This window comes from Coregonus lavaretus, assembly GCF_964263955.1.
Source record: "Coregonus lavaretus genome assembly, chromosome: 28".
Taxonomy (NCBI): Eukaryota; Metazoa; Chordata; class Actinopteri; order Salmoniformes; family Salmonidae; genus Coregonus; species Coregonus lavaretus.
In genome coordinates, this window is record NC_140015.1 from 27,617,062 (window position 1) to 27,635,922 (window position 18,861).

At 42.9% G+C, this 18,861-nt stretch overlaps 1 gene segment (V, D, J or C); it reads left to right on the top strand.

Annotated features, from left to right (window-relative positions):
- Nucleotides 1-234: 234 nt before the first annotated feature.
- Nucleotides 235-11,447, top strand: LOC311103207 (immunoglobulin heavy constant epsilon-like). The segment is given in 10 exons: nt 235-526; nt 2,715-3,053; nt 3,179-3,478; nt 5,226-5,540; nt 5,697-6,002; nt 6,141-6,467; nt 6,664-6,984; nt 8,414-8,701; nt 8,878-9,029; nt 11,059-11,447.
- The last annotated feature ends 7,414 nt before the right edge of the window (nt 11,448-18,861 follow it).

Below are 18,861 nucleotides of genomic sequence, written 5' to 3' on the forward strand. Positions count from 1 at the left end.
CAAACACGTCTGTAATTGAACAGCCCCATGCCATGATTAGATGGTGAAAAAACACACCAATCTCATTCATAAGTTCTTTAAACAATAAAATCTAATTTACCAACAGTACATAAAATGGATATGTAGCATTTTGGAAAGAAACTCTTCATATGTTTTGTTCATCAGCTTCTGCATTCATATGTGTATGTTTGTTTTTCAGTTGAGCCTCAGCCCGTCTCCCCGTCTTTTTATGTAATGACCCCCTCAAAAGAGGAGATGCAAGACAATCAAACAGCTTCCTTTGCCTGCTTAGCAAGGGACTTTTCACCCAAAGATCATAAGATTACATGGCTGAAGAACAATAAGCCAATAGCCAAGAAGGTGAAAAACGTCTGTCAGGATGAAAAGAAGGGAGAACAGAACACCTTGTACAGCGCAACCAGCTTCTTGAGCGTCGATGAGAATGAGTGGACAGATGGGTCAGAGTATACCTGCCGCTTTGTGCACAAATCTGGAAACCAGACCAAGACTGTGAAGTACTCCTCTGGTGAGTAAAATCCATTAATATCCAGTGTGGATACGCTCTACCCAAAGGCCAAAACGTTCCCACAATGTTTATGTTATTTTAGTTTAATCCTCGGTCCTCTGTAGCTCAGCTGGTAGAGCACGGCGCTTGTAACGCCAAGGTAGTGGGTTCGATCCCCGGGACCACCCATACACAAAATGTGTTGCATGCTTTCAGTTATAACTTAGTCATTGGAGGTGAGGCATGCACAAAGCCAATAAATATACAATGCAAGGTAATACCTTGTTGGGAATGTGGGGTTTTGACTAAATGGGATAAGCTTTTGTCAGATTTGACTTTTTGTAGCAGGTTAGGGGAACTTATGCAGCAGGTTAGGAGAATTAACATAGCAGGTTAGGAGAATTAGGTTAAGGAAAGGAAAGAGATTAGGGTTAGCTAAAATGCAAAAAAAACTTTTGAAGTTCATCTGACAGAAGCAGTATCCCTCCTAGCCATGACCGGAGTGTGGGAAGGGTAGTGTGAAAGGAAGACATTTTGTTTTTGAAAGTTCCATAGTCTGTGTGGTTGCATTATTATGTTTATGTATGGCTCCACATTCAAACATACAATCCATTTATAAGTGGTAGAACTTTCATTAACAATGTCAACAGATTCTAGCAAGATAAGAATGTATACATTCTTTACTTGATGCAATTCTCTGCAAGAGGCATAATAGTTAGAGGGAATACAGTAATAAGCTAAATATACTATATATAACTTACATTATAACTATATTATTTTATAGGCCATATTTCTTAAGTGTCAGGTAAGAAAAATGTATAATTGCATCTAAATAGATGTCACAATTATTGGAAGTAATTTCAGTGAACAAATATTTGCTTCTTATTTCAGGTGAAATGAAGAAACTGTGTTTGAAGTATTTGGAAAACATATAACTTTCATACTTACATTTATTTTATCCATACATATATTGTAACCGTTTTCCTGCTTGTCTTGTTGTTGCTTTTGTTTGAATAGTTCAACTGTAGAGGTTAGATTTGTAAATATTTCATTGTGCCTTTTTACCCTATTAAGATAATAAAAGTTTAACTGAAGTAAACTACAGTGTATTGTTCTTCCTTTACCATTGCTCCATCCATTACCTTCTACCCCCAAGCCATAACACTGCTAAAGAGTGAATCAAATGGCTACCCAGACTGTTTGTATTGACCCTCTTTTTAAGCTGCTGCTACTCACTGTTTATTATCTATGCATAGTCAGTCAATTTACCCCTACCTACATGTACATATTACCTCAATTTTTACATGATTTATTGTCTTACTATGAAAACAATTCTGCATTGTTGGTTAAGGGCTTGTAAGTAAGCATTTCACGGTAAGGTCTACACCTGTAGTAGATACAAATTTGATTTGATTTGAGAAATACAATGCAGCTAAAAGGTTGTCTTATAATGTTTTATAAATATTGAAGAAACACATTTCTTATTTACGGTTTAATTAGTATACTTGTTGTTTAAAAGTTATTTTAGAACTGTGTGGCTGTTGTGATGTGTGGCTGAATCTACAGTAACTAATCTACGTTTTCTTTTTGCTGGATGCTGCATACTGGGTTCTGCATGAACACATCTGGAATCAGTGGGCCTTGCTACACTTGGTATGCAAACTATTCTGATATAGTTTGATGGGTTGTCAAGAAAACAAAAATGTAACACCAAGTGGTAAGAAGTTACATAACAGAAGTAGAGAAGAGAACTCTTATGTAAATAGCTCGGAAACATGCAAATGGCAACCGATTTCCTTAAGCAGAACCAGACCTCACACCTGGCTTCTGATACACACGGTTGCTCAGCATCATGTTTCACTTCTGTTTTTTTTAATGCTTTTTTTGGGACCAGGGTGTTTCCCCACGCTTCTGCCTGCTGCATTCCCTGTTCGCTGAGGCCTGTTCTGCTCTAACACCTGCGTTTCACAACCCTCCAACTCCATATCTGACCACTACCACTACCAGCTCTCAGGGCCCAGCCACCCAGCTACTTAATAGGTCCATAGCTCCATCTAGACTATGTTAAAAGTCATTACACTGAGCCCAGGCCTGGTTTTAATACATTGGGTTACTTAAAACTGCAGAAAAAAAGGTATGAAGAATTTAATTCAAAGTTTACAATCTGACTTTGGTTTACAATTTTACTCCTCCTTCCACCTTGAATTAGTGCAGCGGGTCATTCCTCCAGAAATCACCCTAAATCCTCTCTGGGAGGAAGTGGAGGGAGGATCGAAGGTGGGAATCCTCTGCATCCTGAGTGGGTTCTACCCCGACGAGCTGAGTGTGGAGTGGCTGCTGGATGGCAAGGCTCTGACCAACTCTCCAGTCCAGCGGAAGCTGCAGAGTGTAGAAGGTGAGGAGAAAACTTTCAACCTGAGCAGCCAGCTGGAGCTGGACCGGAGCCAATGGACTCAAGGGTCAGAGGTCACATGCAAGGCCACGCACAATGCAGCACAAGGACCACCTCCAGGACCACCAGTCTCCAGGACCACCAGCATTTGCTCAGGTGAGTTTCAGTGACAGCACCGTGTATTGGGCCAGAGGATGGGTATAGAAAAGTGTACAATTGAAAAACATAGTAACAATCCAAATCTGCAAGTCTTGTGACATCTCCATCTGTTTTCCTCACAGCGTTTCACTTGTCTACTCCATACATCCACCTGGAGACCCCCAGATTCAGGACAGTGATGACACAGACTGAGGTAACAGCTACATGTGTGGTCCACTCTGCGTATGATGCCAAAGTGACCTGGCTTCTGGATGGAAAAGACCCAACCAGCAGGACCCCAGTAAACCAGGCCAGCAGCACAACTCAGAGTATCAGCAGTAACCTAACTCTTCCCTCAAGCCAATGGAAAACCCTGAACACAATAACATGCAGAGCTGAACATCGCTGCTTCAAGCTCACACAGAAGACCAGTAATGTTAAAGGTTAGAATCGAACTTTGTGAACATAGACACTACTGTTCAAAAGTTTGGGGTCACTTAGAAATGTCCTTGTTCACCATGAAAACGTACATGAAATGAGTTTGAATAGGAAATATAGCAAAATGAATAGGAAATGTAGTCATTGACAAGGTTAGAAATAATGATTTTTTATTGAAATAATAATTGTGTCCTTCAAACTTTGCTTTCATCAAAGAATCCTCCATTTGCAGCAATTACAGCCTTGCAGACCTTTGGCATTGTAGTTGTCAATTTGTTGAGGTAATCTGAAGAGATTTCACCCCATGCTTCCTGAAGCACCTCCCACAAGTTGGATTGGCTTGGTGGGCACTTTTTACGTACCATAAGGTCAACCTGCTCCCACAACAGCTCAAAAGGGTTGAGATCCGGTGACTGTGCTGGCCACTCCATTATAGACAGAATACCAGCTGACTGCTTCTTCCCTAAATAGTTATTGCATAGTTTGGAGCTGTGCTTTGGGTCATTGTCCTGTTGTAGGAGGAAATTGGCTTCAATCAAGCGCCGTCCACAGGGTATGGCATGGCGTTGCAAAATGGAGCGATAGCCTTCCTTCTTCAAGATCCCTTTTACCCTGTACAAATCTCCCACTTTACCACCACCAAAGCACCCCCAGACCATCACATTGCCTCCACCATGCTTGACAGATGGCATCAAGCACTCCTCCAGCATCTTATCATTTGGTCTGCATCTCACAAATGTTCTTCTTTGTGATCCGAACATCTCAAACTTCGATTCGTCTGTCCATAACACTTTTTTCCAATATTCCTCTGTCCAGTGTTTGTGTTCTTTTGACCATCTTAAACTTTTCTTTTTATTGGCCAGTCTGAGATATGGCTTTTTCTTTATAACTCTGCCTAGAAGGTCAGCATCCCGGAGTCGCCTCTTCACTGTTGACGTTCAGACTGGTGTTTTGCGGGTACTATTTAATGAAGCTGCCAACTGAGGACCTGTGAGGCGTCTGTTTCTCAAAATAGACGCTCTAATGTATTTGTCCTCTTGCTCAGTTGTGCACCGGGGCCTCCCACTCCTCTAGAGTCAGTTTGCGCTGTTCTGTGAAGGGAGTAGTACACAGCGTTGTACGAGATCTTCCGTTTCTTGGCCATTCCTCGCATGGAATAGACTTCATTTCTCAGAACAAGAATAGACTGTCGAGTTTCAGAAGTTCTTTGTTTCTGGCCATTTTGAGCCTGGAATTGAACCCACAATTGCTGATGCTCCAGATACTCAACTAGTCTCAAGAAGGCCAGTTTTATTGCTTCTTTAATCAGCACAACAGTTTTCAGCTGTGCTAACATAATTGCAAAGGTGATTCTAATGATCAATTAGCCTTTTAAAATGATCAACTTGGATTAGCAAACACAACGTGCCATTGGAACACAGGACTGATGGTTGCTGATAATGGGCCTCTGTACGCCTATGTAGATATTCCATAAAAAATCTGCCATTTCCAGCTACAATAGCCATTTACAACATTAATAATGTCTACACTGTATTTCTGATCAGATTTATGTTATTTTAATGGACAAAAAAAAGGACATTTCTAAGTGACCCCAACTTTTGAACAGTAGTGTATACAGAGAGAAGTACAGCAAAACATTCAGTCTTCTTATAATCCTACCACATAAAAAAAAAGTAGACCTTATTGACACTGAAGCCAGATCAATGTTCCTTTCTCCTGTTGATCTCTCTACTCTGTGGGTGTGTTCTCTAGGACCTGCAGTGAGCAGCACTCCCACAGTGCTGATCAGGAGGTCTCTCCCAGACTTACTGAATGGAGACAGTGCTGTGCTGGAGTGTGCCATCACACATCTCTCCTCCAGTGACCTCTACGTCACCTTTCAGGCCAATGGGGTTGATTTCCCTGAGAAACAGTATGTGGATCTGCCTGCCTCCAAAGACCACCATTCACTCACCAGACGCTTCTCTGTCCCCACATCACACTGGAAAACAAACTGCAATTTCACCTGTAAAGTAAACCAAGGCTTCTCCAACAGCTGGGTGTCAAACTCCACAGGAAAGCTTTTTGGTGGGTGAACTTCTCTTGTCGTTACCTTATGATACCATCTCAATTTTCTATGTAATTAGGCCTACCAACATAAAATTAAGTTTCCATTGTTTCTTGCATAGTCTTAATTTAGAACTCAATAGTTCTAAAATGGAAAAGTGTTTGTGTTGTTTCCAGGTGAACCGTCCATGGAGCTCCTTCTAGCTCCCAGTGAGGAAACGTCAGGCTCAGGGACCCAGAAACTCATATGTTCTGGTTGGGGCTTCAACCCTCTGATCAAGTGGCTCTCTGGGTTTGAACAGAGGTCTGCAGCAGCCTATGAGATTATGATGGGGGAAGACGAACGTGTGGCAGTAACCAGTCATATCACAGTAACACAGCAGGAGTGGAATCAGGGGAAGGACTTCACCTGTGAGGTCATCGACAAGTATCTTCAGAAAGAGGATGTTCAGAAAGTCAGGAAGAGCATCAATAGATGTGCAGGTAGTTTTTGGTATTATGACATATACTATCCTTGAGCAGTGATATATGCCTATAGCCTAACCATCATTCAATAATGTAGGCATTCTTTAGAGCAATATCTGAACGTAGCTTAAAACACTAAATTCCCTTTCCTCTCAGTGACTCCAATATCATGTCAGAAAGTTGGGGTTTACCTACAGGGACCCACTCTTCAGAAGTTGAGTACAGATGGACAGGTGCCTGTCACCTGCCTGCTGGTGGGTCCCAGCCTTGAGGACTTTTCTGTTAGTTGGAAGGTGGATGGGGCTGTGGCTTCCCAAGGTGGAGTCAGATGGGCCCCCAAGGACCATTCCAATGGGACACAGACTGTGCAGATCATGTTTAACGTGTCTGCGAGGGACTGGCATGCACACAAACGTGTGTTGTGTGAGGTGAAGCACCGCTGCTCCAGCCAAGCCCAGGAGGAGCATATCACCAAATGCAGAGGTAGGCTAATTCAACACTCAATTGGCACACATTACCCAGAATGCTGATGCTGATACATACATACATCTTTGTGCATGCTATTGCATCAGTGCTTATCTGACATATTACTAAACAATATATTTATGTTACATTTTATTGAATAGGCCCAAAATCAACTAACTAATCAGTTTTATTTTCATTTGTTTTATCCCTCCAGATCCCAAGCCACCCTCGATAAAGATAGTGAGACCATCAGATTCTGATCTATTGGGGTCAAATAATGCCACACTGCTTTGCTTAGTGTCTGGGTTCTTCCCCTCTGATGTAATAGTGAATTGGGAGAAGTCTGGCAGTCGCCTACCTTTATCTCACTACTCCACTAGTCCTTCAGTCCTTTATTCAGGGAGAAGCACCTACGCCATGAACAGTAGACTCATCGTGCCTAGGTCCGAGTGGAATCAGGACTCCAATTACTCCTGTGTTGTCAGACACGAGTCGTCCGAGAGACCTATCACAAGCACAATAGAGAATGTATTTGGTGAGTGGACTGTTGATTTGAACAGTGCCATGAATTTGATTGTAATAACATTTTACATTTACATTTTTAGTCTACATCATTTTTTTATACCCCCCGTGGGAATCAAACCCACAACCCTGGCGTTGCAAACACCATGCTCTACCAACTGAGCTACGTCCCTGCCGGCCATTCCCTCCCGGCCATTCCCTCCCCTACCCTGAACGCCGCTGGGCCAATTGTGTGCCGCCCCATGGGTTAGTGTGTCTCCCAGTCTGTCGCTCTATCGTCTTTGACCTACAGTAGGTCTACAGATAGGCTATTCAATCCCCCAAACCTTTCACTGTGTCAATAATATTGTCATCATGACAGAAATGTAGGCTAGGTCAGCAGACCAATCTTGAGTTGCATTTAGAATTAACCTCAGACTATTTCCAATAGTAAAAAATGTATAAACACCACAGAATAACATTCCCTCAATATATTGCTAAATTAGTCAAATTTGCTAACTAAAATCGTATTAGCGCACTGGTTATGTTTAGCTATAGCTAGCTAGCTAACCCAGCTAGCCCAGCTATATTGTTATGCTAGCTAGTGCTTTAATTTGCTCATTTTTCTAACAAGCAAAACAATACATGGAAATATTGCCACGTTTAGCCAATCATTATAACTCATAAGTGTAAAGATGTAAAAAATTATGGTATTTGATTTGAGTAGTTAAAAGGACATACCGATATATCCTTTCTTCTCAACAAGTTCTCAACTCCAAGGTTCCAAAGTTTTGGTACCAAACTCACATGCGGTCGACTGCCGTGCGGGACTGAATGTAAAGTCTAGACAGGAAAGAACCATTGCAAATGCAAACCCTAGTGACACTGATACAACACCACCAATAATAATAATCTGCGTTGATAGCTGCCAAGGAGCAGATTCTGGATTTGCAGTCGACAAGGGTTTCGAAAAAATAGATATACTGTAGCTACAACATAATAGTTTATGGTTGCAGACTGCAGAGAGAGTCTATGAATGATACAATTCAGTAAGACGCAAACAATGCCCCAAAAATGTATAGCATTTTAGGGTACATGGAGTTTCAGCACCATGTCTCAAAATATGTACATCCTTCATTCAGTCATCATCACTCATAAAAATCAAATCAAATAAAAGTTTATTGGTCACGTACACAGTTTTGTTGATGTTATCGCAGGTGCAGCAAAATGTTTATGTTTCTAGCTCCAACAATGCAGCAATAATACATAATCCAAAAGTTAAAAATTAAAACGTATTAGAATGAGCAATGTTTCATGTCCCATCCATCAGGTTTTTCCCCATAATCAGATACCATTACCCCAGTTCCTGTCCTGCTCCAGCATCCACCCTCATTCCGTTTCTCTCTTCCTCTCCATCTACCCAGTTTTTCCCTCCCTGACTCTCATTATCTCTCTCTCTCCAGCCTCAGTGACTCCCTCTGCACCAACAGCCACCCTGCTCCAGGGTCCCAGTGAGCTCGTCTGCCTGGTGTTTGGCTTCAGCCCTTCACACATCAACATCACCTGGCTGCTGGACGACACAACAGAGCTGTGGAACCACAACACTAGCACCCCCTACAGGGCACCAGGGGGAAAGTTCATCATCAGGAGCCACCTGAGCCTGGCGCCCCAGGACTGGGCACCGGGGGCTGTTTACACATGCAGGGTGACCCACACCACGCAGACTCTGGCCCTGAACATATCCAAACCAGGTGTCTGTCTGTCTGTTCACTCACTTCTGATACAATAACATTTGCCTGGTGCTAGCCTCTTTCTAGCCTTATATGCTCTGTTTCACCATTGAAATACAGCATTTCAGTTTGGATTCCAGGCTAGCCTGTTTCTGCAACTCTTTCTCACTGAAAATCTCCTCTTTCATTTTGAGTAGAGCTCCTTGAGGTGAAGGGTGTGTTCTTTGACGAGAACAGGTCTGATCCCATCCTGGCGGACACTGCAGAGGAGAACTGGAACATGGCCTGCATCTTCCTGGTCCTCTTCCTCATCTCCCTCCTCTACAGCATCACAGTCACTCTGGTCAAGGTGAGAGGGAGGATACAGTGAGGAAAAAAAGTATTTAGTCAGCCACCAATTGTGCAAGTTCTCCCACTTAAAAAGATGAGAGAGGCCTGTAATTTTCATCATAGGTACACGTCAACTATGACAGACAAATTGAGAAAAAAAAATCCAGAAAATCACATTGTAGGATTTTTTATGAATTTATTTGCAAATTATGGTGGAAAATAAGTATTTGGTCACCTACAAACAAGCAAGATTTCTGGCTCTCACAGACCTGTAACTTCTTCTTTAAGAGGCTCCTCTGTCCTCCACTCGTTACCTGTATTAATGGCACCTGTTTGAACTTGTTATCAGTATAAAAGTCACCTGTCCACAACCTCAAACAGTCACACTCCAAACTCCACAATGGCCAAGACCAAAGAGCTGTCAAAGGACACCAGAAACAAAATTGTAGACCTGCACCAGGCTGGGAAGACTGAATCTGCAATAGGTAAGCAGCTTGGTTTGAAGAAATCAACTGTGGGAGCAATTATTAGGAAATGGAAGACATACAAGACCACTGATAATCTCCCTCGATCTGGGGCTCCACGCAAGATCTCACCCCGTGGGGTCAAAATGATCACAAGAACGGTGAGCAAAAATCCCAGAACCACACAGGGGGACCTAGTGAATGACCTGCAGAGAGCTGGGACCAAAGTAACAAAGCCTACCATCAGTAACACCCTACGCCGCCAGGGACTCAAATCCTGCAGTGCCAGACGTGTCCCCCTGCTTAAGCCAGTACATGTCCAGGCCCGTCTGAAGTTTGCTAGAGTGCATTTGGATGATCCAGAAGAGGATTGGGAGAATGTCATATGGTCAGATGAAACCAAAATAGAACTTTTTGGTAAAAACTCAACTCGTCGTGTTTGGAGTACAAAGAATGCTGAGTTGCATCCAAAGAACACCATACCTACTGTGAAGCATGGGGGTGGAAACATCACGCTTTGGGGCTGTTTTTCTGCAAAGGGACCAGGACGACTGATCCGTGTAAAGGAAAGAATGAATGGGGCCATGTATCGTGAGATTTTGAGTGAAAACCTCCTTCCATCAGCAAGGGCATTGAAGATGAAACGTGGCTGGGTCTTTTAGCATGACAATGATCCCAAACACACCGCCCGGGCAACGAAGGAGTGGCTTCGTAAGAAGCATTTCAAGGTCCTGGAGTGGCCTAGCCAGTCTCCAGATCTCAACCCCATAGAAAATCTTTGGAGGGAGTTGAAAGTCCGTGTTGCCCAGCGACAGCCCCAAAACATCACTGCTCTAGAGGAGATCTGCATGGAGGAATGGGCCAAAATACCAGCAACAGTGTGTGAAAACCTTGTGAAGACTTACAGAAAACGTTTGACCTGTGTCATTGCCAACAAAGTTTTGAGAATTGAGAAACTTTTGTTATTGACCAAATACTTATTTTCCACCATAATTTGCAAATAAATTCATTAAAAATCCTACAATGTGATTTTCTGGATTTTTTTTCTCTCATTTTGTCTGTCATAGTTGACGTGTATCTATGATGAAAATTACAGGCCTCTCTCATCTTTTTAAGTGGGAGAACTTGCACAATTGGTGGCTGACTAAATACTTTTTTTCCCCACTGTATAACCACCTCACAGGTTTTCACTGTCTGGCTTTGAAGTGTAAAGATATGTTTGTGAGGTTTGCCTTTTTTCTTTTAAGAAGAATGCATTATTTTATCTCTGTGTGTCTTTACTGCTTTGACGCCCTGTTGAAGCGCCTGTTGAGTTTCAGACATCGAATGTCATCCCACACAGAGGGTATTCAGATTATCGTCATGTTAAATATAAATCAAATTGGTCTCCCCAGAGGCTATATATTGTTTTTTTTTGTATTTTGTATCTGTCACTGCAATCTCATTATCACGCTTACTCTCATTGGCTAAGCCACAGTTACACTTGGTGTTCTCACATCTTGTTCAGCATCTTGGATGTAAAACAAGCATTCCAAGGTTTTCACATCAACTTATACTTACTTCCTTTTTTATTTTTTATTTCAGACAAAATGATGACTTCAGGACACTTCCATATGATGGATCCCTAGGAGTTCAACTGGAAATAAAACAATTTATTTCAACCTTTTCTTATATAATCACAACATATTTCTTTATAACATTGCATAGATTGAATTACTTACGGTCTCCTGTAGCAGGTTTGATGACAGAGAAGTGTTTGGGGTTTTTTCCCCCACAAAGACAGACAATGTTGTGGTGCGCTTACTTGCTCTCATCTCTTGTTAATGCATTATAGAATCTTCGAGCAGAGATAAACATTTATGTTTAACCACTATTAAATAAAACATACTCGTGCCATTACTCTCTATGATGAAGTGTTTAGACACCAGTTATTGCTGAATTATCTGCTGATAATAAAACATTATTTCAAACGACCTACTTTATCCTCCTCCCTCTTGTGTGTTATTTGTAGTTTATAGTTTTTAAATCATGTTTAAAAATATATACCATTAGTAAGAATATAAATAATGTTTCATATCTGATTGACATAAATACATGTAGAGAACAACATTAAAAGACCACATAAGTAGGACCATGCTTTTTGGTTGTTTTTCTGGCACTTTCTACTGGTATTTCCAGCATGATGCACTAGGTTTGCTTCTGGTAGAAAATCCTAGGAAACGTTATTTAATTGACACACGCTTTCTCCAATCAATCAATCACAGTCTTGTTGTGATTGTGTGTTTGGTGGGGGGATTCGCCTAAGCCAGGGGAGACCTAGCTCTGTGAATCTTAATTACACAAAGCCTATTATTTGGCAGGGAATATTATTTGTAGATCAGCCTCCCCTGGTTTAGGCGATCCCCCCACCAAACACACACGCACAATGAGACATTCATTGATTGATTGATTGGAGAAAGCTTGTGTCAATTAAATAACATTTCTTAGGATTTTCTACCAGCAGCAAAAAATAATAACCTTTGCTGTCATGCACCTCGTTTCATCACTGCAACACCTTTGTTGCCCACTAGAGGACACCACAAGACTGTGGTGCATCTGACTGTGGGCTGGTACATTTCCCATGTGAAAGGCCAGTCATGTGTGGCAATGGTCACTGGTCTGTATGCATATGCTCACAGGTCGGAAATCACCTGGAAATATTCGCTGGCTGCATTCAGGGAAGGTCCCCATGACAACAGAGGAAGAGACAGTTGCATTATTCTCAAAATGTCTGCATATGTCTGCAAGAAAAAATTAAAGCGTGTGAGTGTGAATATCTGCGAGAGTGTGTGTTTGCTGATGTGTCTACAACATGTGAGTGTGTGTATGTATGTATGTCTGGAGGGTTTGAAGGAATTCACATTGGGGAGGGAAGAGACTGAGTTCACCCAGCCTCCCAATTGGATGGATCTCGTGTAATCTGGCATCGTCGGTGCTCTGATTGGCTTAGACCGCCATGGCTGAGAACCAATGCTCTGATGCTGTTGCCGGGACGGAGTCACAGCATGTTGCCAACCGACGTGCCAAGGGGCTGGCAACAGGCGAGAGGAGGGCACAATGCCCAGCAGTCTGCCCATCCAGAAGGGTCTGACCGCCTCTCTCTCTCCATCTGATCCTCTCCCCAGTCTCCATCACCAACCATGGAAAAATAAGCAGTGAACATCCTCACTCAATAGGGCACAGACAAATGACAGCCGTTCATTTTTTTTTTCACCTTTATTTAACCAGGTAAGCCAGTTGAGAACAAGTTCTCATTTACAACTGCGACCTGGCCAAGATAAAGCAAAGCAGTGCGATAAAAACAACAACAGAGTTACATATGGGGTAAAAAAAACATAAGGTCATAAAATACAACAGAAAATATATATACAGTGTGTGCAAATGTAGCAAGTTATGGAGGTAAGGCAATAAATAGGCTATAGTGCAAAATAATTACAATTAGTATTAACACTGGAATGCTAGATGTGCAAGAGATTATGTGCAAATAGAGATACTGGGGTGCAAAAGAGCAAAATAAATAACAATATAGGGATGAGGTAGTTGGGTGGGCTAATTTCAGATGGGCTGTGTACATGTGCAGTGATCGGTAAGGTGCTCTGACAACTGATGCTTAAAGTTAGTGAGGGAGATAAGAGTCTCCAGCTTCAGAGATTTTTGCAATTCGTTCCAGTCATTGGCAGCAGAGAACTGGAAGGAATGGCGGCCAAAGGAGGTGTTGGCTTTGGGAATGACCAGTGAGATATACCTGCTGGAGCGCAGACGACGGGTGGGTGCTGCTATGGTGACCAATGAGCTAAGATAAGGCGGGGATTTGCCTAGCAGTGATTTATAGATGGCCTGGAGCCAGTGGGTTTGACGACGAACATGTAGTGAGGACCAGCCAACAAGAGCGTACAGGTCACAGTGGTGGGTAGTGTATGGGGCTTTGGAGACAAAACGGATGGCACTGTGATAGACTACATCCAATTTGCTGAGTAGAGTGTTGGAGGCTATTTTGTAAATGACATCGGATCTGAGAGTCACCAGCAGCAAGAGCGACATCATTGATATACACGGAGAAAAGAGTCGGCCCAATAATTGAACCCTGTGGCACCCCCATAGAGACTGCCATAGGTCCAGACAACAGGCCCTCCGATTTCACACATTGAACTCTATCTGAGAAGTAGTTGGTGAACCAGGCGAGGCAGTCATTTGAGAAACCAAGGCTATTTAGTCTGCCAATAAGAATGCGGTGGTTGACAGAGTCGAAAGCCTTGGCCAGGTCGATGAAGACGGCTGCACAGTACTGTCTATTATCGATTGCGGTTATAATATCATTTAGGACCTTGAGCGTGGCTGAAGTGCACCCATGACCAGCTCGGAAACCGGATTGCATAGCGGAGAAGGTACGGTGGGATTCGAAATGGTTGGTGATCTGTTTGTTAACTTGGCTTTCAAATACTTTCGAAAGGCAGGGCAGGATGGATATAGGTCTGTAACAGTTTGGATCTAGAGTGTCACCCCCTTTGAAGAGGGGGATGACCGCGGCAGCTTTCCAATCTCTGGGGATCTCAGACGTTACGAAAGAGAGGTTGAACAGGCTAGTAATAGGGGTTGCGACAATTTCTGCGGCTAGTTTTAGAAAGAAAGGGTCCAGATTGTCTAGCCCAGCTGATTTGTAGGGGTCCAGATTTTGCAGCTCTTTCAGAACATCAGCTGTCTGAATTTGTGTGAAGGAGAAGCGGGGGGGGCATGGGCAAGTTGCAGCGGAGGGTGCAGAGTTGGTGGCCGGGGTAGTGGTAGCCAGGTGGAAAGCATGGCCAGCCGTAGCAAAATGCTTGTTGAAATTCTCGATTATTGTAGATTTATCGGTGGTGATAGTGTTTCCTAGCCTCAGTGCAGTGGGCAGCTGGGAGGAAGTGCTCTTATTCTCCATGGACTTTACAGATCGACCACATCAGCATCTCATTGGCAAGCACAGTGATCACCATAATGACTACCACCTACACGCTTGGATAAAAAGGTGCTAAGTAGGACCATACAGGGTTCTTTGAATGTGTCAAACTCATTCCATGGAAGGCCAAGTGTCTGCGGGTTTTCGCTCCACCCTTGTACTTGATTGATTAATTAAGGTCACTAATTAATAAGGAACTCCCCACACCTGGTTGTCTAGATCTTAATTGAAAGTAAAAACCAAACACCTGCAGACACTTGGCCCTCCTTGGAATGATTTTGACACCCCTGCCATAGGGGAACCCTTTTTTGGTAATGGGTAGAACCCTTTGTAGAGGGTTCTATCTAGAACCCTTTATGAAGGGTTCTTCAAAGAACCCCCTGTATATGCTTCTACCTAGAACCCTCTATGAAGGGTTCTACCAAGAACAATTTTATAATCTAAAGGTTCTTCCTAGAACCGTCTATGAAGGGTTCTACCGAGAACCCTTGTATCTTTGGAGGGTTCGTCCTAGAAGCCTCTATGAACGGTTCCACCAGCCTTATTAGCCTTTACATTATAATTATTTATGACAATACATTACATATATCATAAGGCCTTTCTTTGAGTGCTATACCCAAACACAGTTGTGTTAGGAATCTCCTGGTTTACAGGCCACATCAGGCCTGCAAGTCACATTATGCTGGCTTGCATAGTGACATGTAATTCCTATTGGAATGCAGCCAGAGTTAGGATATCCAACAAGTGGAATTGTTAATCACCTGCAACCTGCATTTAAAATGACTGCTAGGGTAGGGAAGATTGAATAATGAGACTACCTCAATCATATAAACTGGAACAACCATCTCAGTAACTGGTGCAATAAATCCAATTACTAACAGATTGGATTAGTTTAGAAAACAATATGTTATTTATCTTTGTGTAGCATAAAATGAATCAACCAATCAATGAATACTGAACAGAAATATAAACACAACAAGTAAAGTTTTGGTCCCATGTTTCATGAGCTGAAATATAAAATCCAAGAAATGTTCCATACGCACAAAAAGCTTATCTCAAATGTTATGCACAAATGTCTTTACATCCCTGTTAATGAGCATTTCTCCTTTGCCAAGATAATCCATCCACCTGACAGGTGTGGTATATCAAGAAGCTGATTAAACAGCATGATCATTACACAGGTGCACCTTCTGTTGCGGACAATAAAAGGTCACTCTAAAATGTGCAGTTTTGTCACACAATACAATGCCACATATGTCTCAGGTTTTGAGGGAGCGTGCAATTAGCCTGCTGACTACAGGATTGTCCGCCAGAGCTGTTGCCAGATAATTGAATGTTCATTTCTCTACCATAAGCCGCCTCCAACGTCGTTTTAGAGAATTTGGCAGTACATACACAACCACAGACCACATGTAATCACGTCAGCCCAGGACCTACACATCCGGCTTCTTCACCTGCGGGATCGTCTGAGACCAGCCACCCGGACAGCTGATGAAACTGTGGGTTTGCACAATAGAAGAATTTTGGCACAAACCGTCTCAGGGAAGCTCATCTGCGTGCTCGTCGTCCTCACCAGGGTCTTGACCTGACTGCAGTTCGGCATCGTAACTGACTTCAGTGGGCAAATGCTCACTTTCGATGGCCACTGGCACGCTGGAGAAGTGTGCTCTTCACGGATGAATCCCGGTTTCAACCGTACCGGGCAGATGGTAGACAGTGTGTATGGCGCCGTGTGGGCGAGTGGTTTGCTGATGTCAATGTTGTGAACAGAGTGCCCCATGGTGGCGGTGGGGTTATGGTATGGGCAGGCATAAGCTACGGACAACGAACACAATTGCATTTTATCGATGGCTATTTGAATGCACAGAGATACCGTAACGAGATCCTGAGGCCCATTGTCATGCCATTCATCCGCCGCCATCATCTCATGTTTCAGCATGATAATGCACAGCCCAATGTCGCAAGGATCTGTACTCTGAAAATGTCCCAGTTCTTTCATGGCCTGCATACTCAGACATGTCACCCATTGAGCATGTTTTCGATGCTCTAGATCAATGTGTACTACAGCATGTTCCAGTTATCCAGCAACTTCGCACAGCCATTGAAGAGGAGTGGAACAACATTCCACAGACCACAATCAACTGCCTGATCAACTCTATCCGAAGGAGATGTGTCGCGCTGCATGAGGCAAATGGTGGTCGCACCAGACACTGACTGGTTTTCTGATCCAATCCCTTACCTTTTTTTAAAGGTATTTGTGACCAACAGATGCATATCTGTATTCCCAGTCATGTGAAATCCATAGATTAGGGCCTAATTTATTTATTTAAATTGAGTGATTTCCTTATATGAACTGTAACTCAGTAAAATCTTTGAAATTGTTGCATGTTGCGTTTATATTTTTGTTCAGTGTACATGCATAAACACAGATATTACAGTAAAACAAACCATTCTGAAATCTCCCTGCTATAGAGCATGCTGGGAACAATTATATATGGTTCTATGTAGAACCCTTCTTGCCTTCCAAATAATCATCAAAGAACCCTTTCTTCTAAAAACAGTTCTTAGGATGTTAAAGATTCGAGGTAGAACCCTTTTCCTTACAAACAATTGTACTCCAAAAAGGTTTCTTCTGATCAAAACGGTTCTTGGTAGAACCCTATCCCTCCACAAAGAACCCTTTTGGAACCCTTTTTTTGAAGAGTGAACAGTAACTAAATCAACATCAACGCTGTTGTCAGCTCCACCATCATCATCATAACTATCATCTACCCAGATGCTGCTCTGCTCTGCCTGTCTCCACAGTGTCTTGTTTATTTCAGTACTCTGGTTAGTGGTTTGTGTATTGGATGTATTTATCTCTGTATGGATCAGTAGAGAGAGATGTAATCCCTGCCAGGATGCATCCCAATAAACTGAAGTGGCTTCCCCTCCTTTTCTCCTTCCTTTCGTCTGCACAGATGTGAAATACCTATTGCTTCCACATATCCTGTGTGCTCAGATCTGTTCAGGTTATTAAGGGAAGGAGACAAGAAGTAGAAGATGGGATACACGTCTGAGACATGGTGATGGGTAGGTGATTCTCTTGGTGAGAGACTAACATTATGGTTTTACATGTGTCATTAATAGGTCCCTGAGTTTTTCATGACCAGACAAAACTCTGATCATGTTCATATAAATGATGTTTACAGTGAGGGAAAAAGGTATTTGATCCCCTGCTGATTTTGTATGTTTGCCCACTGACAAAGAAATTATCAGTCTATAATTTTAATGCTAGGTTTATTTGAACAGTGAGAGACAGAATAACAACAAAACAGATCTTCTCCAAGTCATTAAGGTTTCGAGGCTGACATTTGGCAACTCGAACCTTCAGCTCCCTCCACAGATTTTCTATGGGATTAAGGTCTGGAGACTGGCTAGGCCACTCCAGGACCTTAATGTGCTTCTTCTTGAGCCACTCCTTTGTTGCCTTGGCCGTGTGTTTTGGGTCATTGTCATGCTGGAATACCCATCCACGACCCATTTTCAATGCCCTGGCTGAGGGAAGGAGGTTCTCACCCAAGATTTGACGGTACATGGCCCCGTCCATTGTCCTTTTGATGCAGTGAAGTTGTCCCCTTAGCAGAAAAACACCCCCAAAGCATAATGTTTCCACCTCCATGTTTGACAGTGGGGATGGTGTTCTTGGGATCATAGGCAGCATTCCTCCTCCTCCAAACACGGCGAGTTGAGTTGATGCCAAAGAGTTCCATTTTGTTCTCATCTGACCACAACACTTTCACCCAGTTCTCCTCTGAATTATTCAGATGTTCATTGGCAAACTTCAGACGGGAATGTATATGTGCTTTCTTGAGCAGGGGGACCTTGCGGGCGCTGCAGGATTTCAGTCCTTCACGGCGTAATGTGTTACCAATTGTTTTCTTGGTGACTATGGTCCCAGCTGCCTTGAGATCATTGACAAGATCCTCCTGTGTAGTTCTGGGCTGATTCCTCACCGTTCTCATGATCATTGCAACTCCACGAGGTGAGATCTTGCATGGAGCCCCAGGCCGAGGGAGATTGACAGTTCTTTTGTGTTTCTTCCATTTGCGAATAATCGCACCAACTGTTGTCACCTTCTCACCAAGCTGCTTGGCGATGGTCTTGTAGCCCATTCCAGCCTTGTGTAGGTCTAGAATATTGTCCCTGACATCCTTGGAGAGCTCTTTGGTCTTGGCCATGGTGGAGAGTCTGGAATCTGATTGATTGATTGCTTCTGTGGACAGGTGTCTTTTATACAGGTAACAAACTGAGATTAGGAGCACTCCCTTTAAGAGTTTGCTCCTAATCTCAGCTCGATACCTGTATAAAAGACACCTGGGAGCCAGAAATCTTTCTGATTGAGAGGGGGTCAAATACGTATTTCCCTCATTAAA